The following is a 23129-nucleotide window of genomic DNA, read 5'->3' as shown; positions in this document are numbered from 1 at the left end:
AGACTACAACACCCAGCAGCTCCGCGCTCTTCCTTTCCTCAAATGAAAAAGATATGCCTGCAGGCTGTTCCCTACGGACACACCCTGTCCCTGCTTTGCTGCGCAGTGTGGCCATGGAATTAAATTAATTTAAAGCAGGACTGATGCAGTAAGGGGATCACTGGTATCCATTTAATGCTTTACAGTTTGCGAATCGTATTCTATCTCTTCAACCATCTTCTGAGGTAGGTGGGCGTGATCTACCCTTATTTTACAAACGAGGAAAGTACCTCAGAGTGTGAAGGGACTTTTTCAAAGAGGCAGAATTCAGAATTCAATTCTAATTCAGTTCTAAGTGATAGAACCAGAGGGTGCCAATCTCCTTTAGATCTCGTCTGCTGGCAGTTCTTTTTGCTGCTGCAGTGAAGGAGGAGAGAAAAAAAAATGACAGAAAAAATAGACAGGGAAGTTAAGGGGGGGGAAGATGGGTCAACATTTAACCATAACACAAGCAACAGTGTACAAGCGTCATAAGAGGGGGATACAAACAGCAATGGCAATAAGCTTACGGAAAAAGAGAAGAGATCACTGAAGTCATCTTCAGTTTCTTCTTGCTTTGGCCTCTGTCCTCTGGAACGCTCACCTTGCAAAGTCACGCAACTTGAGGTCTTGGAGATGCAGAGAAAGGCTTACCTGTCAGACACTCAGCAACTGCTGATTTTCTTGCTTTGGCCTTCTTAAAATGGCTGTATGAATTTGGCCAAGTATCTTACAGCTCTTTCCCCAGTCAGCTGTTTTGTAAGGAGGGTGTAATAATATTTACACCATGGCTATACAGGAACTTAATAAATGGTTTTAGAGGGCTTTCAAGTTCACAGATAAAAGGCGTAATAAATTCAAAGTATTACTTTATTTCCGTTAACAAGCCATTTACCATAATAAAATCCAAACTACCAAAGTACAAAAGGATCATAGTGCCAATTCCTGAGAATAAACGTGCCACAGTCGGCATTTACAATCTTCGCTAAGCAGTTGGGTGGTTTCCTTTATGGAATCAGCAAATTCTTTTAATCATACAAGGCTTGGGAAACAACCACGTGTCCTGAAAAGAAATTAATCGTTCCCTATCATTACGATTATTGTCCATGACAAATGTTGATTCAATATTTACTCTATGCCAAGCATTATGCTAGGAGCTGAGACTATAAGAAAGTATTTAACAAAACTGTTCATTTCAAAAAATGAAATGTGTCTGGGGAGACAGGATATATGTGAGAAAAGATAGCCGATGATAAGCAGCAAATGCTTCCTGTAGAGGACTGTTAAAGAATTCAGAGTCTGAGGTGGTCAATAGAAGCAACAAGCAGCAGGAGCAACAAGCACTAGGCATTGAAGGACAAAAAAATTAATAAGTAGAGAAAAAGGTGGAGGGCGTTTCAAACCCATAAACCATTGGTTCTCAAATCTACCTAGGAGTTCGTTTAAAATGTGTATTCCTGGTCACTGCCCCAGAGATTCCAAATTAGTACATTGGATAGGGCCTAGGTCCCAACATATTTAACAAATACCTATTGATTGCTGTATAAGTGGCCATAACCTTGCTATACAGGGTAGGACCTCTTATAAGGTTTTCTGGACACTATAAAAATTTCAGGCCCCTTCCCAATGCTACTGAGTCAGAATCTATATTTTAACAAGATCCAATGATAATTCTATACTTACTAAATTTGATAAGCAGTGGTTTTTATAAGACAATTCTTAAATTTAATTCAATTATGAGAAACACTTAAATCAACAGAATTTCCAAGAGTTGGAATTATATAAGGCAATTATAAAAGACTGGAGAAATACAAGTTTTAATTCAATACCAGAGTCAACCAGCCCTTAATTTTATCAACAAGATTATGACATACAATGTTCACTAGAAACCTTGCCCAGCATCTTTGGCTTATTGCTTAAGAATTGAGGGGTGACCAAAGAGACCCAGAACTCGTTAAATCAAAGAATAGTGTGTAAGTGTGTCCAAAAGAGGGAGTATAATAGTTTTCCTAGTCAGGGAAAGTTCAGAAGCTTTAATTTCTTTTCTTCTCTCTCTCTCTTTTTTTAAGATTTTACTTATTTATTCAACAGACAGAGATCACAAGTAGGCAGAGCAGCAGGTGGGGTGGGGGTGGGGAGCAGGCTCCCTGCTCAGTAGAGAGCCTGATTCGGGGCTTGATCCCAGGACCCTGGATCATGACCTGAGCTGAAGGCAGAGGCTTAACCCACTGAGCCACCCAGGTGCCCCTGAGAAGCTTAAATTTCTGGTCGAATTTGCCCAGAGTTCTTTTTTTTAAGTTTTTATTAAAAAAAAAAAAAAAAGGTTTTATTTAAATTTCAGTTATTTAATATACAGTATAATGTTAGTTTCAGGTATGGGACACCTGGGTGGCTCAGTTGGTTAAGCCGCTGCCTGCGCCTCAGGTCATTATCCCAGAGTCCTGGGATCGAGTCCCACATTGGACTCCTTGTCCAGCAGGGAGCCTGCTTCTCTCTCTGCCTCTGCCTGACACTCTGCCTGCTTGTGCTCTCTCTCTGACAAATAAATAAAATAAAATCTTAAAAAAATATATTAGTTTCAGGTATACAGCATAGTGATTCAACACTTGCATGTATCACCCCCTGATCAACATAAGTGCTCTCCTTAATCCCCATCATCTATTTCACCCATCCCCCCACCCACCTCCCTTCTGGTTGTTCTTTATAGTTAAGAATCTGTTTCTTGGTTTGCCTCTCTCTCTCTCTTTTCTTCTTTTGGTCATTTGTTTTGTTTCTTAAATTCCACATATGAGTGAAATCATATGGTATTTGTCTATCTCTGACTGACTTCACTTAGCATAATAATCTGTAGCTCCATCCATGTTGTGGCAAGTGGAAAGATTTCATTCTTTTTGATGGGAATTTGCCCAAGATTTTCTAAATCTGGCAACCCTAACTGTGATTATGAAAGAAAATATCTCTCTTGGTCCTAATACATATATATGACCAAATATTTTAGGATCATGATACATAACTTACCCTCAAATGGTTCAGAAAAAAAAATACTCTGTATGTATATATGCCCACACACAAATATATATTACATATACACATATATAAATATATATACAAACATATAATTAATAAATAGAAAATAATAAATTGAATGGGGGAAATTTTAATAATAGGGGAATCTGGGTAAAAGATAGTTGGATAATCTTTGTTCTATTTTAATTTTTGCAACTTCATTAGAAATTATTTCCAAATTTAAAAATTTAGAAGAAAAACCTCAAGTGTATAAGAAATATCCATTTACTTATTGTTTTAAAAAAACAAATTAAGAGACTCAAAGCTCTCATTCTGTCAGGATAACAAGAAATTGTATTTTCATCAATATCAGGGGGCTCCCCTCTCATCCAGGGCTTATATAATACCAGGGAAACAGAGTCGATAGCTCCAGTTTATCAAGGTTTCTGCTAACATCTGTATTGTCTAGGATCATACTGGTCTTTGGAAGTCTGACAGCTTTCTCCTTGCATACTATTCATAAGCTGTTGTCAGGAACCTTGGTTAAGGCTATGAACCCCAAAGCCTCTGTCTAGGTATACCATATAGACATCCCCCCAAAAATCTTGTCAATTCCTTGAAGTATTGCCACCAAACAATCTTTGGAGACTCTCTTGCTCTCTCATCACCCTGATATTTTAAGACTTTAAGTCTTGAGGAAATCTATCATTCTGTTGTGTGATTTCTCTGAAAAGATAAGTATTTTCTTGTTGCTCATCAAGATACTTGACCTAAACTCTAGTGAACTCTGTATTTTTTTTTAAATAGTCAATAAAGGAACTATCTTGTAAACAATTTTCTATGTTCTACTTTTAGCCCTATTACATAAAATTCCAAAGGAACACAACAACAACAAATAAGAAGTGATTATCTTTTTGTAAGGGAGAGGGAAGGATGCAGAGCACACTTGGGATTAGGGTGAAGCAAGGCAAAGAACGTAGGGTGCAAAATCTAAGGAGACATCCCTTTCAGGTTTGTGGAAGTGCAGAATTGGTGCCTGAGAGTGAGTGCCTTATTACATTTTTGAACAACTTTTTTGAGATATAATTCACATAGCAAATAATTCACCCATTTAAAGTGTACAGTTCTGTGGTTTTTTTTGTTATATTCTTAGTTATGCAGAAACATCACCACAGTCAATTTTAGAATATTTTCATAACCTCAGAAAGAAACCTCAAGCCCTTTAGATATGAACCACCTATCACCCTATATCCTACTCCCAGGCCTAAGCAACCACTAATTTGCTTTCTCTCTTTGTAGAATTATGGTTGAGTAATATTCCAGTGTATGGGTATACTACATTTTATTGATCTATTTGTCCATATCCATTGGTGACATTTGGGTTGTTTCTGTCTTTTGGCTTTTATGAATAATCCTGCCACAAATATTCATTTCATGTACCGTTTATGTGTGGAATAGGTTTTCATTTCTCTATACCTGTGAATGGATTGCCTGGACTATGTAGTAATTCTATGTTTAACCATTTGTGGAGCAACCAGACTATTTTCCAAAGCAGCTGCACCATTTAAATTCCTACCAGCAGTGTTTGAGGGTTTTCCCACAGATTTTCCAACTCTTGTTATTATCTCACTTTTTGATTCTAGCTATTTTTAAAATTATTTTTGGGGGGAGAGAGAGAGAGCGGGTGTGTGTGGTGGGGAGATGCTTGGACAGAAGGAGAGGAAGAGAGAGAGTCTTAAACTGGCTCCACACTGAGTGTGGGCTCTGGGCTCAGTCTTACCACACTGAGATCATGACCTGAGCCGAAATCAAGAGTCAGACACTTAACTGACTCTGCCACCCAGGTTCCCCAGATTCTAGCCATTTTAGTGACTGTGAAGTGGTATCTCATTGTGGTTTTGATTTTCATTTCCCTGATGACTAGTGGTTTTAACATCTTTTCATATGTTTATTGGCTATTCGTGTATTCGTGTATCTTTGAAGAACTATTCACATCTTTTTTTTTTTTTTTTTTAAAAGATTTTATTTATTTATTTGACAGACAGAGACCACAAGTAGGCAGAGAGGCGGGCAGAGAGACAGAGGAGGAAGCAGGCTCCCTGCTGAGCAGAGAGCCCGATGCGGGACTCGATCCCAGGACCCCGAGATCATGACCTGAGCCGAAGGCAGCGGCTTAACCCACTGAGCCACCCAGGCGCCCCCTATTCACATCTTTTGCCCATTTTAAAAATTGTTTTATTTTTGAATTTTAAGATTTATTTGTATTTCTCAATTTAAGTTTCTGATACAAATCAGTTAAATGATTTACAAGTATTTCTCCTCTTTCTGTGGGCTGTCTTTTCACATTCCTTTATTTATTATAGAAGTACAGTTGACATTCAGTGCTTTATTAGTTCCAGGGGTACAACATAGTGATTTGACAATTTCATGTATTAGTCAGTGCTCACCACAATAAATATAGTCACCATACAACATCATTGCAGTATTATTGACAATATCCCCTATGCTGTACTTTTCATCTCTAGAACTTATTTTGTAACCAAAATCAAAAGTTTGTGATTCTTAATCCCCTTCACCTATTTTACCCATCCCTCTACCCTGTCTTTTTACAGTCTTGATGGTGTTGTCCGAAGCAGAAAACTTTTTAGTTTGAAGAAGTCTGATTTATCTTGTTTTTTTCTTTTGTTGCTTATATCTGAGAATCCTTTGCCAAGGGGCACCTGGATGGCTCATGCCCTTAAGCGTCTGCCTTTGGCTCAGGTCGTGATCCCATGGTCATGCGATTGAGCCCTGGGTTGGGCTCCATGGTCGGAAGAGGGGCAGCTTGCTTCTTTCTCTCCTAACCCTCTCTCAAATGAATAAATAAAAAAATCTTTAAAAAAATAGAAAAGAATCCTTGGACAAATCTAAGGAGATTTCCTCTTTGTTGTCTTCTTTAAGAAGACAGAGCCCAGTGAATGGGACTGAGGGCTTAATCCCAGGATCCTGAGATCATGACCTGAGCTTAAGGCAGATCCTTTTAATTGACTGAGCCACCTAGGCATCCCCTCTTTGTTGTCTTCTAAGAGTTTTATAGTTCTTATGTTTTTATGTTTAGGTTCTCAATCTACCTTGAGTTAATTTCAATACATGGTGTGAGGAAGGGATCTAACCTCATTCTTCTGAATCTAACCTCATTCTCAGCTATCTGAGCTCCATTTGTTGAAAAGACTACTCTTCCTGATGGTCTTGGCATTCTCGTAGACAATTAGTTGACTATGGATATATGGATTTATTTCTGGACTCTCAGTTATATTCCATTGATCTCTATGTCTAATCTTGTGCTAGTACCACAAGATCTAGATTACTGTTACTTTGTAGTAAGTTTTGAAATCAGGAAGTATGAGTCCTACTTTATTCTTCTTTTTCAAGATTGTTTTGACTATTCTAAGTCCCTCATGATTCTAAATAAATTTACAGTCAGCTTGTTGATTTCGACAAAGAAGTCAGGGATTATCTTTGAATCTACTGAATCTATAGATTGGATTGGGGAGTATTACCATCTTAACAATGTTAAGTCTTCCAATCTGTGAACATGGGATTTTTTTTCTAATTGTAGATCTTCCTTGTTATCTTTCAACAATATTTTATAGTTTTCAGAGCATATGTTGCATTTATTCCTAGGTATTTTATTCTTTTTGATGTCATCGTAAATGGAAATGTCTTAATTTCATTTTTGGATAGCTCATTGCATATATATAGAAATACAGTTGGCTTTTGTACCTCAATTGCATCCTGAAACCACTGAGTTCATTTTTTAGTTCTAATAGTTTTTCATTTAACTTCTTTGGATTTTCTGTATATAAGATCATATCATCTGTGAATAAATAGTTTTACTTTTTCCTTTCTAATCTGGATGTCTTTTACTTCTTTTTCTTGCCTGTTTGCTTTGGCTAGAACCTCCAGTACAATGATGAATCGAAGTGGCAAGAGCAAACATCCTTGTCTTGTTCCTGACCTTAGAGGAAAGCATTCCATCTTTCACCATTAAATGTAATGTTAACTGTGGGGTTTTAGTCGATGCTTTTTTCATACTGGTGAAACAGAAGAGAATTTCTGCTTCTAGTTTGTTGAGTGTTTTTATCATGAAAGAGTGTTGGATTTTGTCAAATGATTTTCTGTATCTAATGAGATGTACATGTAAGTTTATTTCTATGTTGATTACATTATTACAATTGTTACATTAATTGATTTTTAGAAGTTAGACCAAACTTGCATCCTACTTGTTCATGGTATAACACTGTTTTTACATGTTTCTGCATTTGTTTTGCTAGTATTTTGTTGAGGATTAATCTGTTGGTATTCATAATAGATACTGGTCTGTAGTTTTCTTATGATGCATTTTTCTGGTTTTGGAATCAGAGTAATACTGACCTCATAAAATGAGTGTTTTCAACTCTTCTAATTTTTGAAAGAGTTTGTAATTGGCATATTTTCCCTTTAATTATTAGTAGAGAATTCAATAGTGAAACCATGTGGATTTGGGCTTTGTGAGTAGTTTTCTGATTATTAACTCAATTTCTTCACTTTTTATAGGTCTGTTCACTTGTCTACTTCTTGAGTAAATTTTATTAGTTTGTTTCATTGTAGGAATTTGTCTATTTCATCAAGGTTCTCTAATTTGTTGGCATATACTTGTTTATGGTATTCCTTTATATCCTTTTTTCCCCATAAGGTCAGCAATAATGTCCCCTCTTTTACTTCTGCTTCTAGTGATTTGAGTCTTTTTTTAGGAGCAGAGTTTAGTTTAGCTAAAGGTTTGTCAGTTTTGTTGCTCTTTTCAAAGAACTTCATTTCATTGATTTTCTCTATTGCTTTTGCTATTCTTTGTTTCATTAATTTCCACTCTAATCTATATTATTTCTCTTCTTCCAGTTTCCTAATTCTCTTTTCATCAGAATCTAACTTACTAAACTGGGCCGTAGGTTTTGTGTGTGTACATGTATTCCAATAAAACTTTATTCAAAAGCAGGCAGCAGGCCAAATTTGGCTCGAGGGCCAGAGTTTGCTCACCCTGATCCAGAGTAATAGTTCCTAACCCTGGATGCATAGTATTTTAAGGAACTGATTCCTGGACCTCAACCCCTGAGATTGACTCAACTGATCTGGGTTGGAGCATGAAGTATTTTCTCCTTGCTTGTTTGCTTTTTGTTTTAAATTTTCTCTGTGTTTCCAATGTGCAACCAAGTCTGAGAGCCATCTTTTCAGAGCAGGGATCTGACCTTGGGTTTTTTGTTTGTTTGTTCTTAGTTTAAAACAGATTAAACCTGGGGCGCCTGGGTGACTCAGTGGGTTAAGCCTCTGCCTTCAATGTGCAACCAAGTCTGAGAGCCATCTTTTCAGAGCAGGGATCTGACCTTGGGTTTTTTGTTTGTTTGTTCTTAGTTTAAAACAGATTAAACCTGGGGCGCCTGGGTGACTCAGTGGGTTAAGCCTCTGCCTTCTGCTCATGATCCTAGAGTCTTGGGATCGAGCCCCACATCGGGCTCTCTGCTCAGTGAGGGGGCCTGCTCCCCTCCTCTCTCTCTGCCTGCCTCTCTGCCTACTTGTGATTTCTGTCTGTCAAATAAACAAATAAAATCTTTAAAAAAAAACAAAAAACAGATTAAGCCTGTTTTATCTCAGAGTTCCGATGCTGGAAGTCTGAGCTGAAGTGTCGGTAGAGCCATGCTTCCTCTGAAGCCTCTAGTGGAGAATCTTTCCTTGCCACTTTAAGCTTCTGATGGCTATAACCTTTCCTTAGCTTGTGGCTGCATAACTCCAGTCTGTGCCTCTGTCTTCACATGGCCTTCTCCTCCAACTCAAAAACAGCAAATGAATAGATGCACAGGGCAAAATGTGGGGGCATGGGGGAGTATGTAGCTTTGATGTCCTCAGGGCATGCTGTCCTCCTAGTATCTGAATGTGTCCACCAACCTGGGAGATCCGTCTTTGCAGTTTTAATTTCAGTTATTGTATTTTGTATATATATATGTGTGTGTTTGTGTGTGTGTGTGTATAATTCTCTTAGATTCTTTTGCCAATTTGGTATAGCACTTTTTATGGTTTCCTATTCTCTATAGAGATCTTCTATTTATTTAGTGAAAGAAAAGGTAGCATGTAGTCAGTTTTCTATCTCTAACAATGTTACATTTCCTGATGAACTACTAAGATCCACCTTCTATTATAATATTCAGGTAGTATGGTATATTGTGGATGAAGGGAAATTGAATCTGTTGGAGTTAATTCAGGGCTCTGGGAGGGAAACTGATTTTATGATTATGTGATGTTCACAGCCTGATATATCCTAGAAATTTCTAAGATTAGAAAGTGAAAGATTTTGGACTCAAAGCAATAGGAGAACATAACCCAATGTTTTATGGCAAAGGGACGACTAAAAGGTATTGTTTTTGTAGATTTCATTTTTTTAAAAGAATTCTGTATAAATCACAAACTGGAATGAGTAATACACACACACACACACACACACACACACACACACACACACACACTTTTCTGCCCACCCTTTAGTTATCAGTATTAGTGAGGAGTGAAATGGCTATGTATCAGTTATGATTGCATTCAGCTACATGTAATGAAAACCAAACCTTAGTGGCTTAACCAAAGAGAGGTGTATTTTTGTTTTCCAAACAACAAGAAGTCCCAAGGAAGGCAATCCAAGTGCAATAAGTCAAAGACATCAATAATGACCTGTCTCCCTTTTATCTTCCTGCTCTCTCATCCTAAACGTGTGGCTTTCAGCCCTATGGTCAAAAAATGCCTGCTGACTTCGTTTCCAGTCAGGCCTGTAAGGAATTTGGAAGCTGCCATTGTACCCTAACAATAAGTAAATTGCTGAACAAACTGAAGAATCAACAGCTTTCTTGGGTCCATCAGAGAAGTGAGGTTACAATGCAAACTGCTGCCCCCAAACTGGAGACTTAGTCGTTATTTAGTGTAGCAGAAACACACAAGTAGTAACCTCAGGGACTAATGCAAGGGTTGGAAAACCAAAACTGCAACTGATGAATTATTGGAGACTCAATGTGCCCAAGTCCAAGAATCAAAAACCTCTAGAAGACCTAGTCATATGGGGGTATATATTGTTGTCAATGTCCTATTCTCAATTTGTTGTCAATGTCCAGTTCTCATAGTGAATACTGGAGAAAAATGCCCCTGCTTCTGGCAGGGCAAGGGGGAAAGTAGCCATTGTGAATATACCAGAGCATCTGTTCTTAACAAGGCCTGCTTTCAGGAGAAACTGTTTAACCAGAGCCTAATCTGCTGGATTTTTATCAGAGCCTAACTGACCTAGGGAAAGCGAAATACCCAACCCAAGCCTACTCTAGCCATCCTGTTTCTTCTAAGGATTGGGGAGAAGACTGAAAAGTACTTGTGAAGTTCACAATCCAGAGGCACAGGCTCCTTAAAAGACTAACACTAATCATAGGACTATAAAATACTTCTGCTCCCCCCACACCTTACCATATTACTGAAGACCTATTTATAGCAGTTCTTTTACCTAGTACATCATGTCCAACTATCACGAAAAAGTTATAAGATATTGAGTGGCAAAAAACAGTTTAGAGAGACAGAGAAAGCATCAGAACCAGACTCGGATATGGTGGGGTTGTTTGAATTATCAGATCAGACATTTAAAACAACTATGTTTAATATGCTAAGCGCTCTAATTGATAAAATAGCATGCAAGAACAGATAGGTAATGTAAGCATAGAGATGGTAATTGTAAGAAAGAGTCAGAAAAAAAATTCTAGAGATCAAAAGCAGTGTGACATAAATGAAGAGTGCCTTTGATGGGCTTCTTTCCTCAACTGGACACAGCTGAGAAAAGAATCTCTGAGCTTGAGGGTATCTCAATAGAAAATTCCAAAACTGAAAAGCAAAGAGAAAAGAGACAGAAAAAAACAGAGCAGAATATTCAAGAACTGCAGGACAACTACAAAAAGTAGTTGTATCCCCATTACGACATATGCGTAATGGGAATATCAGAAAGAGAAAGAAACGGAATATTTAAAGCAATAATGAAGGAGAATTCCCCCAAATTATGTCAGATACCAAATCACAGATCCGGGAAGCTCAGAGAATGCCAAGCAAGATGAATGCCCAAGAAAGACTTTATGTAGGAATATTGTATTCAAATTGTTGATAATATAAGATGAAGAAGAAATCCTGAAAGAACCCAGAATTAAAAAACAGATTACCCATAGAGGAGCGAAAATACAAATTACATCAGCTTCTTCTCAAAACCCATGCAGGCAAGAAGAGAATGGAGTGAACTATTGAAAGTCTTGAGAGATAAAACAACAACAAGCACCTAGAATTATGTTCTCTGCAAACTAATCTTTCAAAAGGGAAGGAGAAATAAAGACTTTCTCAGACAAGCAAAAATTAAAGGAATTGTTGCCAGTAGACTTGGCTGGCAGGAAATGTTAAAAGTTCTTTAGAAGAGAAGGAATATGAGGGATGCCTGGGTGGCTCAGTCAGTTGAGCATCTGACTCTGCTTTTCACAACCCTGAGATTGAGCCCTGCATCAAGCTATGCACTAAGTGAAGAGTCTGCTTGAGAATCTCTCTCCCACTGCCCCTCCCCCCACTCTCTGCCTGCATGTGCTTTCTCTCTCTCTCTAAAATAAATAAATTCTTTTTAAAAAGAAGAAAAGGAAAATGATACAGGTCAGAAGGTCATATAAAAAAAAAAGAGCGTTGGGGCGCCTGGGTGGCTCAGTGGGTTAAAGCCTCTGCCTTCGGCTCAGGTCATGATCCCGGGGTCCTGGGATCAAGCCCCGCATCAGGCTCTCTGCTCAGCGGGGAGTCTGCTTCCTCCTCTCTCTCTGTCTGCCTCGATGCCTACTTGTGATCATTGTCTGTCAAATAAATAAATAAAATCTTTTTTTTTTTTTTTAAAGAGCATTGGAGAAGAAATAAGTGAAAGTAAAATAAAAGCATTTGATTTTCTTTTACTTTTTAAAACATTTTATTTATTTATTTATTTTAGAGAGAGAGAGAGAGAGCAAGCCCAGAGGGAGAGTGAGAGGAAGAAGCAGGCTCCTGGGTGCCTCAGTTGGCTAAGAGACTGCTTTCATTTCAGCTCAGGGCATGATCCTGAGATCAGTCCCACATGGGGCTCCTCCTGCTCTGCAGGGAGCCTGCTTTCCCCTCTCCTGCCTGCACCTCACTCTGCTTGTGCTCTCTCCCTTTCTCTGTCAAATAAATAAATAAAATCTTTTAAAAATTTTTGGTAACCTAGATGAAATGGACAGTTCCATGAAAGACAAAATCTGCCAAAATTCACACAAGAAGACACAGGCAATCTGAATAGTCCTGTATCTGTTAAGAAAATTGAAACTGAAACAGTAATTAATAACTTTCTAAAACAGAAAGCACCAAGCCCAAATGGGTTCACTGGTGAGTTCTCCCAGACATTTAAGGAAGAAATTAAACCAGTTCTCCACACTCTCTTTCAGAAGATAGAAGCTGAAGGAATACTTCTTAACTCATTCTGTGAGACCAGCATTACCCTATTACCAAAACCAGACAAAGACATTACAAGAAAAGAAAACTGTAGACCAATATCTCTTGAGCATGATATGAAAATCTTCAACAAAACATAGCAAATAAAATCCAACAATGTATTAAAAAAATTATACACTATGACACCATAACCAAGTAGGATTTATCCCAGATATGCAAGGCTGACTCAACATTCACTTAATGTAATCAATTACATCAGGATAAAGAAAGATCACATGATCATATCAACAGATGCAGGAAAAACATTGTGCAAAACCCAATACCCATTCATAGCAAAAGCTCTCAGTAAACTTAGGAATAGAGGGGAACTTCTCAATTTGGTAATATCTCAATTAGGTATATAAAAACCTACAGCTAATGGTGATAAACTTGAATCTTTCCCCATACCATAAGGAATAAGGCAAGGGTGTCTCCTTTCACCACTTCTTTTCAACATAATACTAGAAATCGCAGCTAATGCACTAACATAAGAAAAGGAAATAAAAAGTATACTGATAGGTAAGGAAGAAATAAAACTGTCTTTGATTGCAAATGACATGAATGTCTATGTAGAAAATCTAAGAGAATTGAGGAAAAAAACCCTCCTAGAACTAATAAGTAATTATAACAAGGTTTCATGATATAAGGCTGATATACAAACTTAATCGCATTCCTATACACACATAATGAACAAATGGAATTTGAAATTAAAAACACAGAGGCAGGGGCACCTGGGTGGCTCAGTGGGTTAAAGCCTCTGCCTTCGGCCCAGGTCATGATCTCAGGGTCCTGGGATTGAGCCCCACGGGCTCTCTGCTCAGCGGGGAGCCTGATTCCTCCTCTCTCTCTGCCTGCCTCTGTGCCTACTTGTGATCGCTGTCAAATAAATAAATAAATGAATTTTTAAAAAATAAAAATAAAAACAGAGGTTTTTGGCAGCTTTCTGCTCACAATTAATTGTCCAAATTAGTTACATACCTAATTAATTCATGGCGAGGAGAATAAGACCATATGAGTGCCTTAGATCAGTCATAATTCCCTCATGCAGTGAGCTGGAACTAGATAGAGATCCTTGAGCAGGAAGATGAGATCTACTTAAAAGTGAAACTATGGGGGTACCTGGGTGGCTCAGTGGGTTAAAGCCTCTGCCTTCGGCTCAGGTCATGGTCCTAGGGTCCTGGGATTGAGCCCCACATCAGGCTCCCTGCTCAGCAGTGAGCCTACTTCCCCCACTCTCTCTCTGCCTGCCTCCCTGCCTACTTGTGATCTCTGTCAAATAAATAAATAAAATCTTTTAAAAAATATATTACCATTTGTCTTAAAAAAAAAAAAAAGTGGAACTATGCCAGCATGAGAATAGGAAGAATTGGCATATGGAGAAGCTCCCATAATATCTGCTATAGATAGGGAGAAATGGGAAAGATTCAAAAGAGAGAGGAAAAGGGAGAGAATGTGTGTGTGTGACACTCCAAAAGAAAGGGCAAGAGACAGAGAGGCCATACTATCTTGGGTTCTTGATGCCACACTGTGGCATCAAAATTTTCTCCAGGAGAGCATCAAAACATATATCAACTTTGAGAGAAGTGAGTTAATATGGCAATTAGTAGCTGTTCAATTCTTATTTTTGAGTGGATAGACTTTTACATCAGAGGAAATAATAATTGATCTTATGAAGTACTTTTTTCAAATATTTGGTATAAATTCTATCCCAAGAGCAGTCTGCTTTCCCTATGCTATGTGCTCATGGAACACTTGGAGAAACTGTTTCTTTTTTTTTTTTTTTTAAGATTTTATTTATTTATTTGACAGAGCAAGATCATAAGTAGGCAGAGAGGCAGGCAGAGAGAGAGAGGAGGAAGCAGGCTCCCTGCCAAGCAGAGAGCCCGATACAGGACTCGATCCCAGGACCCTGAGATCATGACCTGAGCCAAAGGCAGAGGCTCAACCCACTGAGCCACCCAGGCGCCTGGAGAAACTGTTTCTATGCTTGATCTCCATCAAGACAAAATAAGCAAGGATAGAGCTGTACAGACAACCTGCTTTTACTTAAAGCATTCTTTATCGTCAAGAAAAGGGATATTTTTTGTCTGAAGTGAGTGGAATTTCATTACAGTCCTTTCTTTTTCATTACAGTCTTTTTGAATCACTTTTGAAGTTTTATCATGACATTTAAAAAAACCTGAGGCAATTAAAGCAAGTTGCCTTAAAAGGTTGGCAACAAACCTCTTTAAAACCGGTTGAGCTAGTCTCCCCCCACATATACCTCTCTTCAACTAATCAAGGTAAACAGTTAAAACTAGCCACACAGATTATAGTTTATTTATTACATGCATTCAAGATGAAAAGAAATGAAGTAGTCTCAGCAAGTCCCCTGGTAATAGCTCAAATTTTGTATCCAGCCTTGTTATGTGATTTTTTTTCTTTGCACTTGTCTTTGGTTACCATGACAACTGGAGAGCTCTTGGGGGAGGAGAGATTGTTTTGACTGTTGCACTGAGACTAGGAGGAAGAGTTGAGACAGGTGTAGAAACACGGATTCAGGTCAGGGAACAATGAGAGCTGGGCGGATGTGGATGTGTACATGCTGAGCATTTTAGGTTATTTTGTAGGGAAGACAGGCATGATGCTGAGTAGTATAACAATGCAGAGTACCAGAGTAAGACATGGAGAACTTAAAGGCTAGTGGGGCAGAAAAGTTTTATATAGCCACCATGTCCCTTGCCCTCTCACATCACAGATTTTGTGCCGTAGTTCATCCCTGAGTAAGTGACTGATCTGATCCACCTAGTCCGTCATGCAGGCAAGTAACACAACGAAAATATATCTAACTAATAGCTAAATAATAATCTCCCCAGGCCACACTCCCTATTCTCAGGGTATCTTGAGTAGAAGAACACAACCAGCTGAGCCTGTCCTACTGAGGTGACTTCAGAGGAAGTGACATGGTACCAGAGTAGCAGCTGTCTTTGACAGGACCTCTCCAGAGTACAGAAGTTACCAAGTTCCCAACTCATGGAGTAGCCAAGGGATGTTGGGGAACCTCAACTCCTAAGGTGACCCTGGTCACTGGTAAGCTGAGTAATAATGTAAAAGAGGTGCCCAAGTTTGACCTGGTCTAATAATTCGGAACTGGCCTAATTTTGTAAAATTGGTAAAGATGGGTCCTTGCAAAGGATGCCCTTCTTGGAAGTCCATTCTGTTCACTTCCAAACTGGCATAACCACCTCTTAGATTCTAGCTGCCACAGGGATAGTTTCAGAATCGATTCCAGTTTTGGGGTGCCTGGGTGGCTTGGTTGGTTAAGTGTCCAATTCTTGATCTCAGCTCAGGTCTTGATCTGAGGGTCATGAGTTTGAGCCCTGCATTGGGCTCCATGGAGCCTACTTAAAAAAATTGTCCTTAATTAAAATCAAAATAAAAATAAAAGAATTGTGGGGCGCCTGGGTGGCTCAGTGGTTAGGCCGCTGCCTTCGGCTCAGGTAATGATCCCAGGGTCCTGGGATCGAGCCCCGCATCGGGCTCTCTGCTCAGCAGGGAGCCTGCTTCCTCCTCTCTCTCTCTGCCTGCCTCTCTGCCTACTTACGATCTCTGTCTGTCAAATAAATAAATAAAATCTTTAAAAAAAAAAAAATAAAATAAAAGAATTGATTCTGGTTTTTACCCATCACAGATGTAGAACCACTTTGGTTTATTTTATTTATTTATTTATTTATTTATTATATTTTAAAAATGTTTTTGTATTTTTATTTAATAATTTTTAATGTTACAATACTGATTCCAAGTAGGGATAGAGCAATATGTGTTCCCCAACATAAGAATTGGAATTTTTTACTACTTAAAATTGATTATGAGTCATTTAACTCTCAAGAACTATTTTCTAATTTATCACTGACTTGAATTAATATCACATCTTTATTCTAAGTCTGCCTTTTGTGTTACTTCCTCTGTTTTCTCAGCTTCCTGTTGGTGAAAAGGGGTTTTGGTGATGTATAATCTTTGAAAAGTACATTCATTAAGGCTGTCAGCACCATGTATTTGAACATTATAATCCTGGATTTTTATTATGTTTCTTTCCCACTTGTTCTTGGTTTTTATTCATGAATGTTCTGTAGTCTCTCCTTGCTGTATGCTTGAATTACAAGTATACACAAGGAAGTGGCTTTTATGACATGCCAAGGCAAGGATGTTGTATTGCAGCTTTATAATAATAGCACTGGGGGAAATAGTTCATTTCAAAAAGACTAAGTTCTACTTCAAAAGAGTTTTAGTTAATTAAAGTTAAGGTGGTGAAAAGCCTAAAAAGCAATTCTTTGACCGTAAAGTATTTTCACTTAGCTATTAATTAAATATATTTCCATTGTGTTTATAGCCTTACCTATTAATACTTTGTTTCAAATAGTCAAACAAAAATGGATGTGCATGTTACTGTATTTCATTATTTCTTTTAGCTACATTATGGCCTATTGAAAATGATTTCATATTTGCAGACATGGTATTGATGATTCACATTTATGAAGTTAATTAGAGGTATATCTTGCATCTTGGAGCAGCCACATGGTCATCTGTTCTTCCCCCTCCCTGTAAGCCATCTGCTTTCTTCTATAACAGCTTTCCTGCTTACATGCTTCCTTTGACAAAAATTCATTTATTCATATACCAAACATCCAAAACATCCAAGGCACAATTGTACACACTGCAAGAAATGAAAAACTGTCACTACATTATATACTGTTTTATAATTCATAAAAATATTTTTTACAATGTAGGGTGATTGGGAAAAAATCAGGGAGGTATTAGGATTCATTAGAGAGGAACTCAGAAGTATATGGATAGGTTATTGCCAGGCAGTTGAATGGGAGGAGATTTGTATGTAGAGATGTAGATTTTACCTATATAGAAGTAGGTAGATTTTACCTTTGTCTCTCTCATCTTACTCCTGTCTTCATCCAAAGCTAACTCTTGGGTGCCTGGGTGGCTCCATGGGTTAAGCCTCTGCCTTCTGTTCAGGTCATGATCCCAGGGTGCTGGGATCGAGCCCTACATCGGGCTCTCTGCTCGGTGGGGAGCCTGCTTCCCCCCCCGCCTCTCTGCCTACTTGTGATCTCTCTCTGTCAAATAAATAAATAAAATCTTAAAAAAAATAGTTGCCAAAGCTAACTCTCAGGATGCCTCTCTACTCCTTACCTGAATGAATGAGCTTCATGAGTGCAGGGGCTTTTATCTATTTTGTAAAGTGGTGCATATTCAGCACCAGTAATGCCTGGCATGTGCAGATGCTAAGTATTGTGAATTTTTTGATCAATAAACATAGGAATGAAATGATAATTACCTATAAGTTTTAGGGTCTCTGACCTTCTAAGATGTTAATTAATTCATTTTTTTCTCCATAAACTTTGGTCAATTAAGTTTATTATAAAACTTTTTAGGGGTGCATGAGTGGCTCAGTAGGTTAAGCCTCTGCCTTCGGCTCAGGTCATGATCTCAGGGTCCTGGGATCAAGCCCTGCATCAGGCTCTCTGTTCAGCAGGGAGCCTGCTTCCCCCCTCTCTCTGTCTGCCCACTTGTGATCTCTCTCTCTGTCAAATAAATAAATAAAATCTTAAAAAAAATTTTTTTAAGATCTTTTTGTCCATTCATGTGTCTGTACCAACAAGCTTAGAATACTGTATCTTTATATTATGCTGGGGTTTTGGGTGTGTGTGTGTGTGTGTGTGTGTGTGTGTGTTTCTATGCAGTTTTGTCTTATGTGTATACTTGTGTAACCGCCACCACATTCAAGATGCAAAACTGTTCCAGGGGCGCCTGGGTGGCTCAGTGGGTTAAAGCCTCTGCCTTCGGCTTGGTTCATGATCCCAGGGTCCTGGGATCAAGCCCCAAATCTGGCTCTCTGCTCAGCAGGGAGCCTGCTTTCCCCTCTCTCTGCCTGCCTCTCTGCCTGCTTGTGATCTCTCTGTCAAATAAATAAATAAAATCTTAAAAAAAAAAAAAAACTGTTCCATAACTACAAAGGAACTTCCAAATGTTACTCCTTTATATATCTGCCCCTTGTTATGAACCTATCACTAAACTAAGAACAGATAACTTACATTTTCTTATGTTCTTTATCCCTATCCATTGCCTTGCCTCTCCCTTAAGACATCCACCTTCTTCTTCTTCTTCTATTTTTTTTTTTTTTTTTAAGTAAGCTCCATATCCAGCATGGAACCCAAACCCTGGCCTGAACTCATGACCCTGAGATCAAGATGTAAGTTGAGATCAAGAGTCAGACACCCAGATACCCCAAAGACACATCTATTTTGTTTTTTTGTTTGTTTGTTTTTAAGATTTTATTTATTTATTTGACAGACAGAGATCACAAGTAGGCAGAGAAGCAGGCAGAAAGAGAGGAGGAAGCAGGCTCCCTCCTGAGCAGAGAGCCCGATGCGGGGCTCGATCCCAGGACCCTGGAATCATGACCTGAGCCAAAGGCAGAGGCTTTAACCCATTGAGCCACCCAAGTGCCCTCTATTTTATTTTTATAATTGCATTTGGGGAGAAGATGTTTTACCACTTATACTGTTTTACTTATTAGTTTTATAAAAAGATTTTAACAACCTACATTATCTTCTGGGACTTTCTGTGTTACTAAAATTTTGCTGTCACTACTTTCATTCTTGGTTAATACTCCATTGTGAGAACATAACAAGAAAATTTAAGTTGTTTTCAGCTTTTGCTGTTATGAGCAAGTCCTTTTTCTAACCATTAAGCTATAATTTAGTAATAACAATAATAATAATTCTTTCTTTTAGCAGTAATAATGATGCTGCTATAATCTATAATGATAATAATAGCAATGACAGTAATAATGTGATTGCTCATCATAACACTGCTACAGTGATCTGAGATGCTTATGATAGCCCTAGCCTTGTATTTAACAAGGTCGATCAATTAAAAAGGTGGAATAGAACTAAAGGGTATTACGCAAAGCAAAATAAGTCAGAGAAAGATAATTATATGATTTCACTCATATGCGGAATTTAAGAAACAAGACAGGATCCTATAGGAAAGGAGGGAAAAATAAAATAAGGCGAAATCCGACAGGGAAACAAACTGAGGGTGGCTGGAGGGGAGGTGGGCGGGGAGACGGGGTAACTGGGTGATGGGCATAAGGAGGGCACGTGATGTAATGAGCACTGGGTAATATATACAACTGATGAATCACTGAACTGTACCTCTGAAACTAATAATACATGATATGTTAATTAATTGCATTAAAATAAAATGTCAGTGGAAAACCAAGTAAGATCTAAATATTCTGCTCATTCATGGAGATATTTATGTTTTATAATAAAACTCTCCTTGATACACTCTTCCATGGAGTGTTTGTTGAGAGTTATGAATTATTTGTATGTTTATACAACTGGTCCAAGAAGTCAGCCACTAACCCCAAGTAGGGCCAGACTCATTTTACTGTCATTCAAGTAACTTAAAAATAAATGCTCCGAGGGCACCAGGCTGGCTCAGTTGGTAGAGCATGCACCTCTTGACTTTGGAGGTGTGAATTGGAGCCCCACAATGGGCACAGAGATTACTTAATTAAAAAAAAAAAAAGTTGTCATTCTGCAGAGTTTGCTAACTTTATTGTACTGGATGATTTCCTTATGCCCCTCTAAATCTATCCTCTACCCTTCTGCAGCCCACCATGCCTCAGAAGGGTGACCTATATGGAGTGCCTCCACAGGCTTCCTTTTCTTCTACTTCCAGTCTCATTGGACAATGGGGAACACTAGCAGATAACTGAAAGAAGGAAGAGAATGAGGCTGGAATGCAATCTGATTTATTCTTTGACATAATTGATGTCAAGTGATTCTCTCCACAAATCCCTTTTTGTTTCTGATTCCAGTAACTGCTACCTTCCCTCATCCCTACCTGTTTCAGAGAGGTAATATCTCCTCATCAAGTGTGTCTAGCTCTGGGGCCCTACATTATTCCTTGTGGTATTTCTACTCATATTGTGTATATAATCTTTGCAGTAGACTCTCCTCAGATTATTCAGTTTGAAAGGTCTCTCTTTCCTGTCAGCAAACGAACTGATAGACTGAAATGGCAGATGATCATTTACTTGCCACACAGTGGAAAAGGCATGTCTGCAGTAGAAGAGAATGAGAGAGAGAGAGAGTGCAAGGTGAAGAGGGAAAGTCCTGGTGTCATGGAGATCTGAATTCCAGCCACCAAGCACTTCTTCCTCAAGCTCCCCCTTCAATTCCTTCAGTTACCCTAGTGTACTCCATGGTAAATAGGCAAGTAACAGGAAGCCCAATTTGAGTTGAGTTTTCTGTTACTTGCCACAAAGTATACCAAGGTAGCCCATGACCTACCAAACTGCAAAGTCCAGAGATAGTTGTTCTTCAGAATTAGTTGATCTAGTAGTTGAATAATGTATTATAAACCCTGTTTGCCATATACAGTATCAGCTTTATTCTAGAGTCTGGATTTCTACATAGTTATAAAAAAGCAGTCGTATCCATTCCTCTAACATCTGCTAGGAGAGAGTTGCTTCCACATACTTTCTCAGAAAATTCAGGAAATTCTTTTCCTGAAACTCTCAGCAAACCTCTCCCTGCTTCTCATTGGTCCATATAGTATCACATGTCCATCCTTGAACCAGTAACTGCAGCCAGGAAGTAGGATTATGCTGATGAGTGTAAACCTGAGTATAAACCTTTCTCTTCCAATCAGGAGTAGGTCAGTTTCCACAAGAGCACATGGTGCCATGGCTTGGATTAAGGGGGAGCCTGGGTAATGAGGGAGGAGATTGGGGAGATACCAAGAGAAAAAGGAACAGATCTTGGGAGAGATAACCACAGTATATTCTATGACTTCCAAGCTATATACGCCAAAAGGTTATTTCCTGCTTAAACTATTTGAAGTTTCTTTTCTGTCTTGAAGAAGCCATGATTAATTCAACTAGGAGTATCTTGGTACTTGTTCTAGACATTTCCTAATTGTGTGACTTCGGTTATGTTATATAAGACACCTATGCCTTAGCTTCTGCTTCTGTAAAATAAAGGTTATTTTTTAAAAAGATTTTATTTATTTATTTGACAGACAGAGATCACAGGCAGAGAGACAGGGAGAGGGAGAAGCAGGCTCCCCACTGAGCGAAGAGCCCAATGTGGGGCTCGATCCCAGGACCCTGGGATCATGACCTGAGCTGAAGGCAGAGACTTTAACCTACTGAGCCACCCAGGTGCCCCAAAATGAAGGTTAATAACATCTGCCTGATAAGGTTGCTGGGAGCTCCTGTGAGATGAGAAGTAAGAAAGCATTTTATAACCCAGAAAGGGCTAAACAAAAGTGAGGGCTCTTAATTAGCACTAGCTTTGTTGTTGCCACACCCTGGAGATAAGTTGCTCTCTTTAGTGAGCAAATTAGACGATCCCACCTGGCTGAGAAATGCTAAATTGCTAACAACCTCCCTAAGGTCTTATCCTCCTTCTTTTTCATAAGAGACTTCTCTCTGAGCTGCTAAGAGCCAGAGTTGGATTAAATTATCAGGTTTTCTCCACTGCTCTGCGAAAGAACCAAGATGTGTACAGGTCATTCTAGTCAATCCAAAAGCACATATTAAGTACCTTCGGGTGTCACCTACTATGGCAGATATAGATAAAACCGTAACAGCCTGTTAGTGTGAATTGTCACAGAGAGAACAGCCCTCCATGCCGCTGGAGATTAGTTAAGCAAAAAACATTGTGTTATCTTCCAGGCATTATGCAAACTCATATCAGTGTAAGGCCTTTTATGGGTTGACTGTGATAGGAAAGAAAAGCACTGAAGGAAATGATTATGTGGTTAGGAATTTGGCAAGGTGGATTTTTTTAGTAGACTGTATACCGTAGACTGTGATACTTTTGAATCTCTCTGTTTCCCTCTCCAGGTGACTTGAGATGAGAAATCTACTTTGAGAAAACGGTAACCTGGTTCAAGTTAATAAAAATACTCTCAGTACTCAGAATAATTATGGAGATATGAAGAACAATTCTTTCTCCCTGCAACTGCATAAAACTGTTGGAGTTCACTACACTGAATAAACAGTCCAATGCTGTAGCAGTGCTCAGCAGGAGAACATATTCCAAATTTATCTATTTCTCTCTTGCCTTCCCATTCCAGGGTATAACCGTGAGTTAGGGAGCGGAAGGATCAGGCCTGTGCAGTTTGATAAAAAGTGACCTTCATGCACACTTTGAGACCCACTGCGTCTAAGATAGTGAGTTTTGAGTACCCAAGGGCCCCCATTCTCTTCATTCAGTGTTTTTTTCCCATTATACCAGAGAAGCTCAAGGTTTAAGTAAGTAACTTCTTGATCCAGAACCCTAGAGCCAGCGTATAAACTTGGAGCCAGTACATAAACCTGGAGCCTGTGCTGCTGCTGCTTCTTTTTTTTTTTTTTTTTAAGATTTTATTTATTTATTTGACAGAGAGAGAGAGAGACAGAGAGAGAGACCACAAGTAGGCAGAGAGGCAGGCAAAGAAAGAAGGGGGAAGCGGACTCCCCACTGAGCAGAGAGGGCGATGAG

The 23129-nt window shown here is 38.8% G+C and overlaps 1 protein-coding gene and 1 long non-coding RNA gene across 2 annotated transcripts in view; one reads left to right on the top strand and one right to left on the bottom strand.

Moving 5' to 3' along the window:
- The window catches only part of PGM2L1 (phosphoglucomutase 2 like 1), a 56842-nt gene extending 55915 nt beyond the window's left edge, over positions 1 to 927 (bottom strand). The window contains exon 1 of the mRNA XM_082749745.1: positions 549 to 927. The gene's annotated coding sequence lies outside the window, so the exon portion shown is untranslated. The remainder of the gene's footprint in view (positions 1 to 548) is intronic.
- LOC309873687 lies at positions 40 to 22682 on the top strand. Its single transcript, XR_014316473.1, has 2 exons — positions 40 to 224; positions 22490 to 22682. It is a non-coding gene; the product is annotated as an uncharacterized lncRNA (long non-coding RNA).
- Positions 22683 to 23129: the final 447 nt, after the last annotated feature.

This window comes from Mustela nivalis (assembly GCF_964662115.1).
Source record: "Mustela nivalis genome assembly, chromosome: 9".
Lineage (NCBI taxonomy): Eukaryota > Metazoa > Chordata > Mammalia > Carnivora > Mustelidae > Mustela > Mustela nivalis.
Note: the sequence above shows the minus strand (reverse complement) of the source record. Positions and strands in the feature narration are given on the sequence as shown.